The sequence below is a fragment of the Buceros rhinoceros genome, unplaced genomic scaffold (assembly GCF_000710305.1).
Source record: "Buceros rhinoceros silvestris isolate BGI_N320 unplaced genomic scaffold, ASM71030v1 scaffold2848, whole genome shotgun sequence".
NCBI lineage: Eukaryota > Metazoa > Chordata > Aves > Bucerotiformes > Bucerotidae > Buceros > Buceros rhinoceros.
This window is the reverse complement of record NW_010428398.1, coordinates 10,423-26,304: the sequence shown is the minus strand read 5'-3', so window position 1 is coordinate 26,304 and position 15,882 is coordinate 10,423. Positions and strand designations below refer to the sequence as shown.

Genomic DNA, 15,882 nt, shown 5'->3' with positions numbered 1-15,882 from the left:
TCTTCCAATTCACCACGTGGGGAAGTCTGCATTCAAGCCACATTCTCATCTAGGTTATCTTGTGTACGTAGCTTCTTTGTCATGAAGATGTAAAATGCACTGTGAATTTACTCAGATAACGCCTGTGAATTTTACTTGCAACAGATGCAGCAGCTTGTGTAAGAGGGTGAAAAGAAGGGAGTCACTCAGCTGGATTTGTTCCAGCACAAATAGTCTCAGGTATGATGGGGATGTGCTGTAGGGGAATTTTCCTGGCAGGTGCTGGAGTAGCTGCCCCTGCCAGAGCAGAGGCTTTGATGCATATGGAGCTTTGGGTGGTGGATGCACCTCTCCAAGTCCTAGGCTGCAGGGTCTATCTTGCTGCCACAGGAGATGGCCTTCTTTCCTATAGCTCTGCTGTCTTGGAGGAGCTGTGCCACCAAGCATTAACAACTATGGAAGGAAGTGAGCAGGCTAGCAGGAAGATAGCATCACAGAAAGTAAAAAGGAGATAGGATCTTCTCTGAGAGGCAACACCTTGAAAAACTCTGGACATCAACTGCAACAGAGATGCAGGCAGTGTCCATGTCCAGAATTCAGGTAAGTGCAACCTCTGGAGAAGACAAAGCAAGAAATCTGGTGACTGCTGGCACCAACAGTAAGGCTCCTACCTCACCAGACAGCTTACAGCTACAAGATAGGTTCACTGCCTCCAAAGTTCATGAGGAGCCACACGTGCCTTCAAGCAAAGGCTCTGTGCCACCTGACCCTAACCCATGCCAGACAACCAGGAAGAACCAGTGTTTATAATGGGCAACCTCTTACTCCTCGCATCATTGCAAAGCCAAGACAAAAGAGCTGGTATGAACGTGTAGGGCTAAAGGAAATCTGAAGACAGCAGCGTGCTATGTTACAGTGACACAGCATACCTATGCCAGTGAAAATAATTCCCTGTGCCCTCCAACTGAGTACGTCGACCTGCAACCTGACCTTGAACTGCAAAATACCAGACGCTGTACTTGTCAAAGTGTTCCATCTTATGGCAGGTAACTATACGATACGGTTTCTACACCTCTGTTCTATTCTGTAGATTTTCCTTAGTGTTGCTTTAACTTTTGTTGTTGTTGTTGTTGTTGGTTTTTTTGTTCCAGATACCGTATCAATAATGGAAACAACCCTCTGAGGAAGGTATTGCTTTTGCACTATATTGCTAATAATTTCCTGGGGTCTATCTCACCACCAACTTGAACCTGTGGATGGAGAAAGAACAGACACTATGAAATGACTTACCCTCCTTCTTCAGAGTACTTGTGACCAAAAGCAAGGATGTCAGATGCCCGGCCGCTGCCATCACATATCACAACGGGAACAGGAGGAGTGTCTCGCAGGTACTCCAGAACAATGGAAATAACATTGGGACCTCCTTCTACAATAAGGGCCACCACTGGAACCCCTTGACCAATTCCTGGAGTAAAAGAAAGAAAGGAACAAAAAAAAAAAAACAAACCCCAAAACCCCAAACAAACAAAAACCAAAACCAAAAACCAAAACGACCCAAACAAAAAGAAAACAAACAAAAAAATACCAAGCCAGCAAAGCAAAGAAGACATAACAGAAGACAGGAAAAAAAAATCAGACTGAAATTACTGCATTGTGACTATACAGTGATATGTTAGACAAACGGCATTTGGAAAATCACAGATTTCAAAGACAGAAGGAGACAGTGTAGTCATCTCATTGTTCCACAGCAGAAACCAGGATGTTTTAGGATTATTTTCTGTTTTAAATACAATAGTTAAGGTTGAAATAGACCACGAATTTTTTTAAAGATTGAATCTTGGTTTGAAAGCATAGAGAAGCTACCTAAATTTTTCCTAATGCGTTCAGAATCGTGAGTTTGTGGCTTGCTTGTCATCTTGATTTTGCTTGCCTTTTTAAAATCCCCTCCATGATATTTTTGTTGCCATATTAGATGCATTTTAAGGTTGCAGCTGGATAGCCCTTTAACCTTCACTTTGATAAACATATTCTGTTACAAGTCACTGCAATACTTGTTTTCCAATTCTAGTTCATCTCACAGTTTTAATCTGAATTCAAATTTTGCACCATATGCCTCGATTTGCAGACCCCACACTGGGGATATTGCTCCAGAGAGAGCTGAACCAGTGCCGAGTCAGAGGAGAGACGTTTTCGTTTTCAACACTTACGGTATAATTAGATGTGAGTCCTCTGCAAAATCTGCAGCACAGGCTTTGCTGGAGAAGTCGTATCGATCTAGAGAAAGGCAATCTGACACCAGGCTGGAGTTAACATGACTGACAAAGCTTTTATGCTTGTTGCTTCGTGACCAGTGGAGACCGGGGACCTTCAAAAGGACTCAGGCAGTAGAACTAGTTGAACTAGATTTTCTATTATCATTTTTTTTTGTCAACGGAAAGCCTTTTTCTTTTAAACTAGCTTTTCCTAAGAAAAACTATTTGCATTCAAAACAAAGTTTTTACTGTCACTGAAACATAAAAAGAGTGTCCAAAACTGTTAATAGTTGGGTTGGGGTTGGGTTGGGACAAGTCTCATGAAGCCAGGCAACAACAAGATTTAATGTGACTGCCTCAGGTTTCCATTTAGAGGGAGTTCAGTGCACAGAACCAAAGGCAAGCCTGTGAGACTGGAACATTAAATCTGGTTAGACCCTCTAGCAACACTCACAGATCAAATTATTTTTGATAGTCATAAATATTTTAAAGGATTTCAATTACTGTAAAAAAATGAACTGTTCTTCAAAAAAGCAAAAAACCCCACAGATCTTCCATATAGCAGCAAAATATTGTAAGCACCTCCTGGACCATGTTACAAGCAAACATCGTGTTTCCTGAAGAGACTCAGCATGCTTTCTTAAGGTTGCACATACGGACAGTTTGTGGCTTTCTTATTACACAACTTCAGTGCACGGCGTTTATTTATGTTAAGAAGACTATAAGTAGAGTTACTAATCCAGGCTAACGAAAAAGAGCAAGAAGGGTAGAGTACAACAAGGTGATTGTTAACAAGGTAACAGAATGATTCACACAGAGCTCACTGGTTAATTTTCTTATTACTATTAAAGACTCCCCTGAATTGCTCCTCTACCTAATCATTAAGTTGTTCTGGTGGTTAAATTCTTTCAAAGATCTTAGTGGGAATGGAGTTAAATGAGAAAGGAAAAGAAAGAACTTTTCTTAAGAGTGAAATATAAGTCTGATGGATTAACCTATTGCACATGTACTTCCAGTAACTTTGAGGGACTTAAGCTAAGGATGGATTTTGTTTGGCAAATTTGTGCTGTTTACTCACATGGTGTGTTTGAAAGCCTGAGCTTCACATTTGCCAACGGTGGTCTTTTGTAAAGTATTTGCTGTAATGCGGTATATAAAATAGTAGCAAAGTGGAATGTAAGTGCATGTATTTGAAAGCATATAATTAACTAATGGATAGAGTCATGTGTGGAATTTTCTTGAAGAAATTACTGTGATCCTATCATTATTATTAATTACTTCAAAACAAGGAGTAGAACTGACAATAACATCTGATACCAAGATAATATTAAAGACGTATTCTCAGCAATGAGTCAAATTGGGTCTGAATGACATTAAGAACTGAGTAATAGAAATCGAGAAATTTCACAGTGTAAGATGCAGTGTCATTTACTTGACAATTACTAAACCGGGGACTCATTAGGAGGAAATGTGAGAAAATAGAAAGGTGTGATCCAGCTGATCACAGAACTGCGTCTGTGGAGTAGCGAGACCAGGAAGAAGACAGGTACGATCCTGGAAGACACAGAACAGAGCACTTTCTGAAGGAAACACGGGCACATCAAGTGTCGAAGACAGGTACGATCCTGGAAGACACAGAACAAAGCACTTTCTGAAGGAAATACGGGCACATCAAGTGTCATTGTGCAAGGGGCTCAGGGAATTCCATGCAAAATACTGTCCACAGCCATGTTCAAAAAGAACAAATTGGAACAAATGGAGAAAAAAACCAGAGGGACTACAAGGGGAATCAAGACCACCTTATGGGACAATATGAGACGAGTTGGCCTCATCTTTAGCCAATTAAAGGTTGAGAGACGGTACCTCTGAACAGCCCCGTGACATACCGCACGGTGGCCATTAACAGTTTCAGATGGAGTTCAGAAGATTTCTGGCTATCATCAGAAAAGTGAAGTCTTCACAGCCTTCTAGTAAGACTAAAAGGGAGAAACTTCTTGAGTTTGAAGTGATTCTCAATAACCGTTACAGATGCAGTCACCTTCCGTTTACTGGGAGTTTGCTCGCTCTCCATGTATTCTGCTTGGTATTGATCAGCTAAATAATTCTAGTAATATAAATAATGATGGTTAGTCTATACAGCTGAACTGGTCTCTATATTTAATTCTGCTTTGGGAAAAAAATATTATTACTGTAGTTTGGAGGGGAAATTAGAAAGTACATTTCTGGAGTTAGAAAAAATATTTTAAAATCCATTAACAATACTTTGTTGATACTTTTTCACAGTATAGACACTTCCGCCTTTCAGAAAAGCTCTCTAGAGTACAATTGTATGAATCCTGATGTTATAAGCTTCCAGATTTATGGTGATTAATTTCTGAGCAGCAATTGCACCCACAGTACGTGAAAATAAGTCCAAGGACACGGGAAAAAAGTCATGTCTGCTTGACTACCTTAAAATTTTAAAAAGAGAATAAGTGGGAATTATCACATTCTCAGTTTTCTGTGATGTTCCCAATCACATTTAAATTATTTGTGACATATTTGCTTCTGCATAAAAACTTCGTTACTTCTTCCAAAGAAGTTTGTATCGCAATAACTCTCAGGCAAAACACAGAGTAGATCTCAATTAAACTTTTACATAGGTAGATTCCAGAATTCCTGGATGCATCTTTGCTGCTAAATATTAGGAATTTGGAAATGAATGCAGAGGTTCTGTAGAAAAAATTCAGTGGGTAGGAAAACACTGACTGACTATTCCTGTTTAGATATTAACACTGCATTTGCTAATTGATTTTGCATTTATGAAATCGGGAACAGACCGTGCCTTGTCTTACTGTTACACTGGACCGATTTGAAAAACGTTGGCATGTGATGCCAGCAAGACAGAACCTCCAGCTCTGGGAAAAAGGTGGCTGATGGACTGCTCTTTGACTGGTAATCAAAACACTTTCCTTGTAGATCTCCATATCCATTTCCCTGTAGATCTTAGAAATGCAAGAGCCAGGAATTCTCTGCAAGAGCGCTATTTCAGCTTGTGCACCCATATTATACAACATCTGCCAAGAAGGGGATGGAAGTGCCTGAATCAACAAGGAGGCTCTTTCTCCAGCCATTTCATTGAGAAGGAGAATGCCAGGCTGGGAGGCGAGATGCTAAATCTGAAGGTCATACACTCCTTACAAAGCCAAGGACATCACCACTACAAAAAGAGTTCCTGACTTGAGTTTAGGTTGTTGGAAATGAGGCAATGCAGAAATAAAAACACGGTGATGAAAAACCAGACCGCGGTACTAGGGTTGCTGTCTCCTAATACATATCCAGAAGGTGGGAACTTGAAATGGACAGTCCAATAAACCAACAAGCGAGAACTTTTCCCTTCGTGTTTTTCGCGGGATTTACCAGAAAATCACGTTAGTTTCGGCAAAACTAAGGATAGCACTCGTCTTGCTGGGCTATCTGCAACAACACTGTTGTTCTCCCAAAGCACTCTAAAAGTATACGACCCTCGAAAGCTGCCTGTCTTAGAGCATCTGTCAGTCACCTGGTGGCCAGCCCAGCTCTAACCCTGGACAGTGTTTCACATTTTACTACCTGGAAAGAGAGTACCAGTGACACACTCCACTGAAACGCTGTCCATTCTGAAACTGCAGACAACCCTCGTCACTGCAGGACCAGGAACTATTACTGTTACCAGGAAAGACTCTTGATTGCTGGTGCTGCTTTCCAAACATGGAACGAGACCAAATCATTTTCACAGAACCAGGTATTTTTTCTGTTTCTAGGAAGGCAGGGAATGACATATTACTCATTTTTATGTCCTTTCTAAAGAAAGACTCGATGTCTTTTAAGTTCAAGTAAATTATTTTTAAACATCTAAAAATTATGGTGTTTTCCAGCCATCTGATAGTTAGATGGAGGATTTATTTTTAAATTTACTCAGTTGACTTTTTTTCCCAGCATTTCTAGGACAGACTTTGGTTTCAGCAAATCCTTTTCCTTTTGAAAGATGGAGAAACCTTTCCATCTAGCAGTGTTTGTGCGGACCTGAGATTAGCTGGGAGTGCTGACCACTGTGTTATCACTGTGAGGTTTATCACTTGGTTAACCACACTCACGTTTCAAGATGGTGAAGGTCTGATCCCCAAATCAAAGGTCTTCCTACTTAACAATGCTCTCAGAATTTTTATTCTGTGTTATTGAAAATAGTTTGTAAGCCACAGAAGAGACTTCTTCCCTCAGATTTTCAAATTAAATATTCAGCTTGTATTCAAGGGCGGGTACGTGTGAAACATCTCAAACAAACTTGCATATTACTGTTTCTCATTAATACGGTCTCCATCTCACATACCAAAGTCTTAGTGTTCCTGCTATAAGTGCAAAAAGGCAGATAGTCTTTCATGACTTAATTAATAGAATACAGACAAAAGAGTGTTTTTTATTTTCATTTTTTATAACAATTCATCCAAAAAGAAGAATAAATAATACCAAAGACCTGGGAGTTAAAACCAGTTCTCTAAATCTCATCACTATCCTAATTTCTCAAACAGTAACGAGTATTTGAGCATTTCAGTAAGCACAGACTTTTGCAGGGTAGGCTAGACTGCTAAGTGTTTCATGGTGTCAGTTATTGTGAATATTGTTGGTGCAATATTGTAAACTAGAGCGTATGAAAGGTGTACGCAGTTACCCTACAGCCTCATTACTCTGTTATTGCCTTTGTGGCCAGCGTTAGAGCCAGCGAGAGACCTTCCAGCACCTGACATTCCAGAGAGGTACAAACATATCAGAACATTTGTCCTGATGTGCGCCAGTGGCAGGTTGTAGCCTTCGCATTAGTATACAGAAAAATAATCCCATTTTCCCCTCAATGCAGTGGTAGTGCTTGAATATGTAAGTTATGACAATAAACTACAAGAAATGAATGAATTTGCAAATAGAAGCAAGGAACCACTGCATAATGTCTGTGCTGTGTGAAAGGAGATTTAAAAAAATCTATTATGTTTTGCAGAAGCCCTGCTTTGTTTTCCCAGTTCTTGGAAAGACATGAATATTTTATACTGTGAGTATTTTTATAAATAATCTATAGCAATCTTATAAATTATTACTAATTCTTTTCATGAAGAGCTAAATAGGAGTCACCCATTTCTTTTTATAGACCAACAAGTGAATAGAATGCCTCATTTACCAGAAAATGCATTTACTACTCATGTTTTTACGTGTTCTTCTGCGAGTAACTGGGACACACCTGAATATTGTGTGCTATTTCTAATTCACCTCTGAGATCAACGTAAATGGAACTGAGAGGCTCTAGCTCACTGTCTCTAGCAGAAATTTCTGCATCTCAGCACCGGGTGGAGGTAGGTGCATCTGAGCTCGTTTCCTGCTGGCCACCTTTGCTCCATCATCAGGTTGGACACGTTGGTGTGGGTTCCGCTATGTACACTTTCTTTTTCTACCTGGAAGTTTGGGCTGGAGCATTTGGTAATTATTTGGATTTCTCTGGGGTGTTGGGACCTGTGGCTGTCCCTTTGGAGGAGTTACTGCAAGCTGGTTGGCACAGAAGTGTCATACAGCTGGAAATGTCCTGAAGCTGGATGCAATGGAGGAACTTCAGGCTTACAGTGCACGTAAGACAAGAGTCACCCACTGAGTCCAAACTGTCCCAAAGGGTGGGGAGAATAAGCCTCCACGAACCTACACACTGTGCATGTGCAGCCAGCCTGGCATCTCAGAGTCTTTTCTCACCCTTCCGAGAAATCCTGAAGCTACCACAGGCTGGTACAGGGATGTGTAAGGCAACACTGAGCTGGAATGGCTCATCAGTTCATGAGAGCTGGTGTAGCTGCACCATCAAGGGGCCTCTCCAGGTCTGCACAGCACCACCCTGCAGGTCCACAGGTTGCTGGAGTTTCCTGGACTGGATGTACAGCAGACAGCAGGGCAGATAAATTAACAGGTTTCTCCACGGGTCATTGTGTCACAGGTTGTCATGTGCTTATCTGAGATACTGAGATAACAGGCTCTGAGCAGTAGAAAGTTGCTACCACAGGCTTTAGAAGTGTTTCAGTCCTCTAACTTGTGTAGGTCCTGCAAAAGGACTTCCATTTGAGGGCAACAGCTGCCTTTTGATCTGCAAAGTCATTTTAGGACAATGGCTTTTGTAAGGGGTGAACTCCACACTCTTTTAATCGCTGACAAACCCAGTCATAAAAATACAAGTCCAAACCCATAAATCAACAGATATATACGTGTTAGTGTGCCTGCAAGAGTTTGCAGCTACACAGTGTGCTCTAAGGCATGAGGTATACGGACCATTTTGCACAGGTTGTTTAGCAAAAAGGCTCCACCCATTTCCTGAAAGTTAAGTCTTTATATTCTTTCTTCCACAGAAAAAAACTTAATTTGAACGCAAAGCTAGATAATTTCAAACTTTTCCAGTCACGTACAGTTTTACATGAGGACCTCTGCTTCTTCCAGATTTTCCTGCCTTCCTAGTCTGATTCATGGAGAAGATTGAAAATTTTACTTTATTTCTTTTATTTTTAATGTTGTTCTAGCCAATACAAAATGCTTCTTTACCACAGGGAATGAGCCACCAGATTTTCCCAATTAAGAAAAAAATTTTCTCTGACTTTCACTCTTTTAACCTGTTTTAGCCTGTTAATCTAGACTACAGCTTCCTTTGCATAACGACTTCAGGAACTTTTTGCTATCCCAGCCTCTGGGGTTAAAAACTCCCTGAGCTCCAGGGCTGCTTTATGAGCGCAGCGCTGGTGCCTCTTCCTTCCCTGTCAAATTGCTGCTCTTGCTAGCTGCAAGCACTTGTGTTGCTGTGAGGTATGACCCGATCTCACCCCGGGCTGCAGCCTCATCCACCCTCTAAGGGCCAGGCTGTGGTGGGCATCTGGCTGAAGCGCTGGCCAGCTGTAATGACAGATGTAAAGGCAAATGGCCAGCATGGTAAAACAAGTAGGAATACGTTTTCTCTCAGCACACCGAAAGTAACTGTTCCAACCCGTACAGACACGGTGTCTCTCATACACATTCACACAGAACTGTATGATACGATGATCAAAACAAGAAACTTCATAAAGACAAGTTTTCAGCAGCTTGGCCTTGATTGGCTTCAGAGATGTATTTAATCTTAACACAAATGCACTCTGAACACATTTACTACAGCTCTGTCACCAATAGGTAGCTTGACACTCACTTGAATTTGGTAAATCCCAACCTGCGCATGCTGGATTGGCATCCTTTGACTGCTAAAAGTGCTTTGGATGTGTAAGAACTGAAACAAAGCTACGCTGCATTTGAATACTGTGTGGATGAATATTTATACATGTGATTCTACTGTCTAGGAAAAGAAACACCAAAACCATCTTGCATGTTGGCCTCTAATCCCAAAGCAAGTGCCAGCGTAACAAATCCTCAGCTGCATCAAACAGATGACACGCCTCCCAGGTACAGGCTCTCTGTTCAACAGAGGGGTTACAGCTCAGGACATTTTAATACGAGGATTGTTTACAGCGGCATTTAGTTGAAGTTCCCAGAAGTGGAAGGTCAGTGGAAGACTGATAAAGTGTTGTGAAGCTCAACAGAAATGTTCATGAACTTATAAGCTCTGACAATTTTGAACTACATTTTGATCAAATCCAAACTTAGTTTTAACCTAAACATGTGAGACAAACGTTGATTTTTGAGTGGCAATCAACTAATAAGCATTAATCATGCATCATTCATACTTGAATCAGGGCAAAGCAGCATTTCTTTCTGAATTTTTTGCAGAGTTCGAGGTTTAGCGTGTCTTGAGACTCAAGCAGGAACTTGGGGGTTCTGGCAATGTAAAGAAAACCAGAGAATGTCCTTAGCTCAAGAAGTCTGTCTTAGACATCCAACTTCCAGAGCATGGCTATATTTCATAGGGCTAGCAGAGCAGGCAGCAGCATGCTGCATCAGCAAAGGCTGAAACACACCACATAAAACCTGTGGCTTTCAGAAGCGTTTTGGTCCAAGTTGCCCTTGGATATCTTAGTGAGAGGTGCTTACACAGAATGGATAAACAATTAAATACGCTCTGGAATTTTAATAAGCAAAGGTCTACCTACTGTGAGCTTAGAAGTTTGAGGAGAGTAATTTTTAGTTTCTGAACTAATATTTGTCTTACAGTAATGCAGAGTCAACATATACTGCTCTTTGATTGTTAGTAGAGTATGTCTGACCACTGGGTAAGTGCTGCTTAAACAGATCTACAGTAGTATTACATTTACAACAGTTTTTAAAGAGTTTGCCCACACAGATGTGTTTGCTTCCCCTCTGGATATCTACGTGGTACTGCTTATGGTCCCAAAGCCTCAGAAAGGCTAAGTGATAAAAGGAACATCCTGAAATAATCCATATCCATCCTGTTAGGTTACACTGAAATAACATTACCGGGTTTTGGGGGGTTTTTTGTTTGTTTGTTTGGTTTGGTTTTGGTTTTGGTTGGTTTGTTTGTTTGTTTCCAGGCTATAGACTCTTTCCAGGCTTAAGACTCTTTTGGAAACATCTCCCTGATACATATGAAAAAATTATGGCTAAAATACCAATTTCAGTATCAAATAGATAAGATCACTTGCATATACACTAGACCTGCTTCCCCTAGCTCAGCAGATTACAGCTGCAGTATGCTTATCACCAAAACAATTACATTATTAACTACTAAACAAACATGACTGGGGAAAAGGGAGTGCAGCTTGCCTTCACAGGACGGTGGAGAGGGATGCTGGTTCTTATCACTCAGAGAGACAGGAACATCCTCCAGATGTCACAAACTTAATTTCAGCTCAAACTTAATTTCACATAGCTGCACTTCTTACAGTCGGCTCTTCCTTTTCCTTACCGCTTATCTCCAGTATCATCCCCAGAGCAGAACCAGTTACTACTTATTCCAGACATGGAAAAGATGAGACAGATATTTTCTTAATCTTTGAAAGAACTATTCAGTAATAAGAGCAGAGAAACTTAGAAATTGGAAAAGACAAAAAAAAAACAAGGAAGAGAAAAAGGAGCTCAAACTCATTGTACCCTCTTCTGAAAAACTTTAACAGTTTTCTGTTTTCATAAATTAAGTGGAACTCCCACTTGTTTGGAGACTCGCTACGTGCCTTATGTCTAGAGAAATCAAAGCGACATGGCAAGTCAACACAACAAATTCTAAGACTATTTGCTGTCTCTCACAGAGCTAAAGGATTACATGTGACAGAACTACTAACAAAGGAAAGATCACAACCACTGGACTTATTTTTGGCTTTCAACTTACTTCTTTACTTTTCTTCTGCCATATGCTCGTTGAATCTCATTTGCAATAGTTTTCTTTTTCTTTTTCATGCTTCCCAACCACATTTAAAAATCACTGTTATCAATTTTATTTTGTTCAACTTTATTGTTTCCTTTGTAGTTTGCGTTCATTCGCCTTGTTCCCTTGTTACGGTCACTTCCATTCTGTGTGCTCATCTTTCTAATTTCCTTTCTGGTATCCCAGCCACACTTTCACTTCCTCCCTGTCTCCTTGTGTCTAATCTGTAATCCTCTTGTACTTCCTCTGTTCTTAGTTCTCCTCTTTACTAAGAGAACAATTGCATTTCATTTGTGCCAGCCTCTTCTCCTTTCTCTTCTGCCTCACTTCAGCACTTTCACTCTCATTTTTATTTGTTCAGTGCTCCTTTCTCATCTGTCTCAATCTACCTGGTGATGTCTTTGCCATCATACCAGTTGTGGCATTGACAGAAAAATCTGTGGACCTGACATCTGCATATTCATTTATCACTGAACTGATCCTAAAAACTTCTCCAGAAGACACCAAGGATGGTAACATGAAAAACTGATGAACACTTTATGATACCTTCTTTTGATTCTCTTGCCTTTCTTTGCACTAGGACAAAGTTTAGAGAGACCTCAGAACAAGCAAGACATGGGAAGAGTCTATGTAAGACTAAACCCTGGGATTTGTGAGCCTCACAAGCCAGTAATAATCCACTTGGTTACTTCCTTTAGGATGACAGGATATTGTCCAAAGCTGAAACTTCAAGCTCAAAGACAAGTGCACAAGAACCTTCATGGATTTCAGTGAAAACTTACCCTATCTGTTTACTAGGCCACTACTACAGGACCTAATTGGTGTCGCTCTTCTCAGAGCTCATCAGTTGTAGGTAACGGCCTAAGAGCCTCTGGAGCAACTACAACTTCAGTAACTTTCATGTTCTGTCTAATTTTTATTGGTGCCTTCCCTGGTTTTCTTTGGATGTGAAGACTACCACATACTGCAGACAGCACTTTAGAAAGTTACCACAGTAACATAACCAATTTTCACACTGCCTCAGATTGAGGAGCTTTTCCTTGCATTTTGCTTATTTTCCAATATATTGGACACTATATAATCTCAGAAAATTATCCCTCCTTTCTCACCTCTTTCAGAAAACTACAGCAGATGAGATACAGAACAGCAGAAATTGTGCTAAAAAGGATCCAGCTCAAAATAATTCTCAATTTTCTGGCTTTCTTCTGATGCATAGTAAATGCAATTATCCTAAATTGCCCAAACATGATGCAGCTGAGGTGACCTGTGTTCCTCTGCTCGTATATCAATCATATGAAAACACATACGTTTTCACAAACTCATCTGTTGAAAGTCAAGTCCATGACAGAAATTTATGCATCCATTGGCTCCTGTGCTTCAAGAACAATTTTTCAACAGCATGTTCTTTCTCAGCTGTTTCTGAGATAGATAATCTTTTTGTCTCCAGTGCCAACATCATGATGCTTTTGATGAAAGAGGCCCAAGTCGCCCATTTCTAACAAAGCAGGAAATGAGTCAAGCTTCAGCTTTACTCAGATTTCACAGGAGTCAACCTTTCAGCAGACTCCCTCTCCCAGGAAGAAGCCTGTACCTACATCTCCCCAGCTGTGTAGTTATGAAAATGTATCTAGGGCTCCATGGAATGAAAGAAAAATCTGAAACAAATGAGAACTCCAATGCATTTGATGATGGTGCAATGGTCAGAGAAGATGCCGGTGATGACAGTTGAACGTCCCTTTGCCTTCCCAGCCCCCTTCATATATTCTCAGGCATAGGATGACAAAGGGAAGTCCACGGGTCACATGAACGGATATTGTCGACACATTACCCTATCCAAACTGCCTTTACTACCCAGCCAAATCACCCAGCTTTATCCAGCAACTCCTAACTCAGAGGTAACTTTTTCTCATAGGCCTACCAAAACTCCTCCACTACATTCACCAACTCTATACACAAGAAAAATTAAACACAAGGATGCAGGTTCCAATGCCTGTGGTCTGTTTGAAGTAAGAACAATAGCAGACTGATAACTATTAATACTGCACATGAAGCCCTGTGTGGTCTAGGTGACAATTCATCCAGAAGCGTACTAATCAGAAGAAGAGTAAAAATATCATAAGGTAGACCTACGCAACCGAACGATTTGGTGTGGTAACCTGTCTAAGAAATTACAACATGCTTCATTTCATAGAACTGACTAAGTGGCACAGAGTGAGTCAGCAAAATACACAGACTTTTGTTGGGGTTTCACATCCCACCCCCCTGTTTTGAGGGAAATAAAAGCAAAAACACTGAGATCTCTAGGATCTATCTCTAGGATCTACCTCTAGGACATATTTCTGGTCTGTCTCTAGGATCTCAGTAACACGGAAAAGCAAAGTGGACAAGGTACTGGTCCCTAATAAAACTGTGGTACAGATTAATTTTTATTTCCTAATTTTTTCACATGGTGCAGAGAAGACAAAGCACAATGCAGACAGCAAGGTGTTGGTGATACAGCAGGAGAGCAGGCATGGAAAAGTCGTGTTGAGGCTCACTATAAACATCTCTTGTGTCATCTTTAAAATAAATGGCCATTTAGCTTTAACATAAGTGTACACCTTGTTTTTCAAACCCTTGTGACATGGTCTGCGCATTCCAGAGGTGTGGCCAACTGTATGCAGATGAAGCCCTTCTACCTACAGCCCTAATTGGGCTTTGAAGAAGAAATAATTCTGTCCATTTTCAGGATCTGTAATCCTCTAGAAAGCTAAAAGAGTGTATTAGATACAGGAGATTACAGAAGATATAAAATAAACAATGTTACTCAAAAAATTCTGATTTTTTGAAGGAGTGTACTTGCAATTAATGTTTCTTCTGTGTCCTTTGGCTCAACATTGTGGTTTCAAATATGTCTTTGGCTACATACCCTCATTTTTATTTCATTTTTGTGTCCCCTGGAAAAAGGATTGTTAAACATCTCAAAAGGGGCTTTGTTTTTTCTGCATAACTGTTCCTGAAGAAGAAGGTGGTTCTAGGTGACGTTATGTATCCTTGTTATGTTCATTTGTCATGACAGCGAAGTCCTTTTGCCTCATCACTACCCTTTCCTTCTCTGAGGTAATGTGTCATACTAAAAATTGGCAGAAATGTGAGTAGTCCAGGTTGACATGTAAATAAGCCTCTTTTAAATCATTAGAGCAAATATTAGATCATTTGACATTTTAATGTGTGATGGTAGTTGTTATCCCCCCTTTGGACTGCCTCACTGGTTGGACTTGACCTATTTCCAAAGCAAATTTTAAGGATGTAAAATCTCTATCAGATAGGTCCAGAGAACAGAAAAGTCCGGCAGCATTCTGACCAAGATGTAAATCTTTTGGTAGATGAAGCTTTCAATGCAAGAAAGATGTCTGTATTTGAAAGAAAAATGTCATTAGCACATGATGAGTATGTTCTCAAGGCCATTTGTCAGGTGTGCAAACACCTCACAAAAACTTAATCTGCCTTTCTAGCTGGTCCTGAAAGCACATCACTCCTCTCCAACACATGCCAAATGCAGATCTTATTGCTGATACGTATGTACTGATACAGGCAAGACAAACAAAGCGATTGCATGTTTCCCAGAACAGTTACGGATACACAAGGGCGTGCTGTAAGTGCAGGCTACACTATACTACGCAAGGCTAGGCTGTGCTATACATCACGTCCAGATTCTGATCCTGCTGACAGGACATACAGGCCCTTCTGAAGAAAAGCTTAAGACATTCCTAACTAATTCACAACCTCCATCACTCAAATTGAAAACTTTTACATCGGTTATGTGCGATCGTCCTATGCATATGAGTAATTTGTTTCCTTGTCTTTCTCTGCTGCTCTAGTAAGATGGTTCACGTGAAGGAAAGTAGGCATTTGTGATGGAAGTCCTCGGCAATCATGCTGTAAGCTCTTTAAGGATTTGAGAATATCTAAGCTAGCAGTAACAATTCAGTTAGGAGCAACAACGATAGCACATGAACTGAACGCCTTAACGCAAACAGGAGGAATGAACTGCGTATTAGGGAAGTGCAAACATGAATGCAGAGCCACAAGGAAGAAACTTTCAGTAGGATTTATGGAGAGTCTGTAAGTACGGGTAAGGGTCTTTTCATGTAATATGAAGTAATTCTAGATCACACTCGTTAATGAGAAATCACTGTTCTTGCTAATCACAAAACGGGTGAAACCCACAGCATGTCGACCTATTGGAATGACTTTGCTGGTCTGATTAACAGTCCTCAGATCAGATCGATTAGCTTGGCAATTATCCTAATCTAACCATCCTTGGAGCAGCAGGAA

General features: G+C 40.5%; 1 pseudogene; it reads right to left on the bottom strand.

Annotated features, from left to right (window-relative positions):
• Window positions 1-1,265: 1,265 nt before the first annotated feature.
• LOC104498812 overlaps window positions 1,266-15,882 on the bottom strand; it is a 20,638-nt pseudogene continuing 6,021 nt past the window's right edge.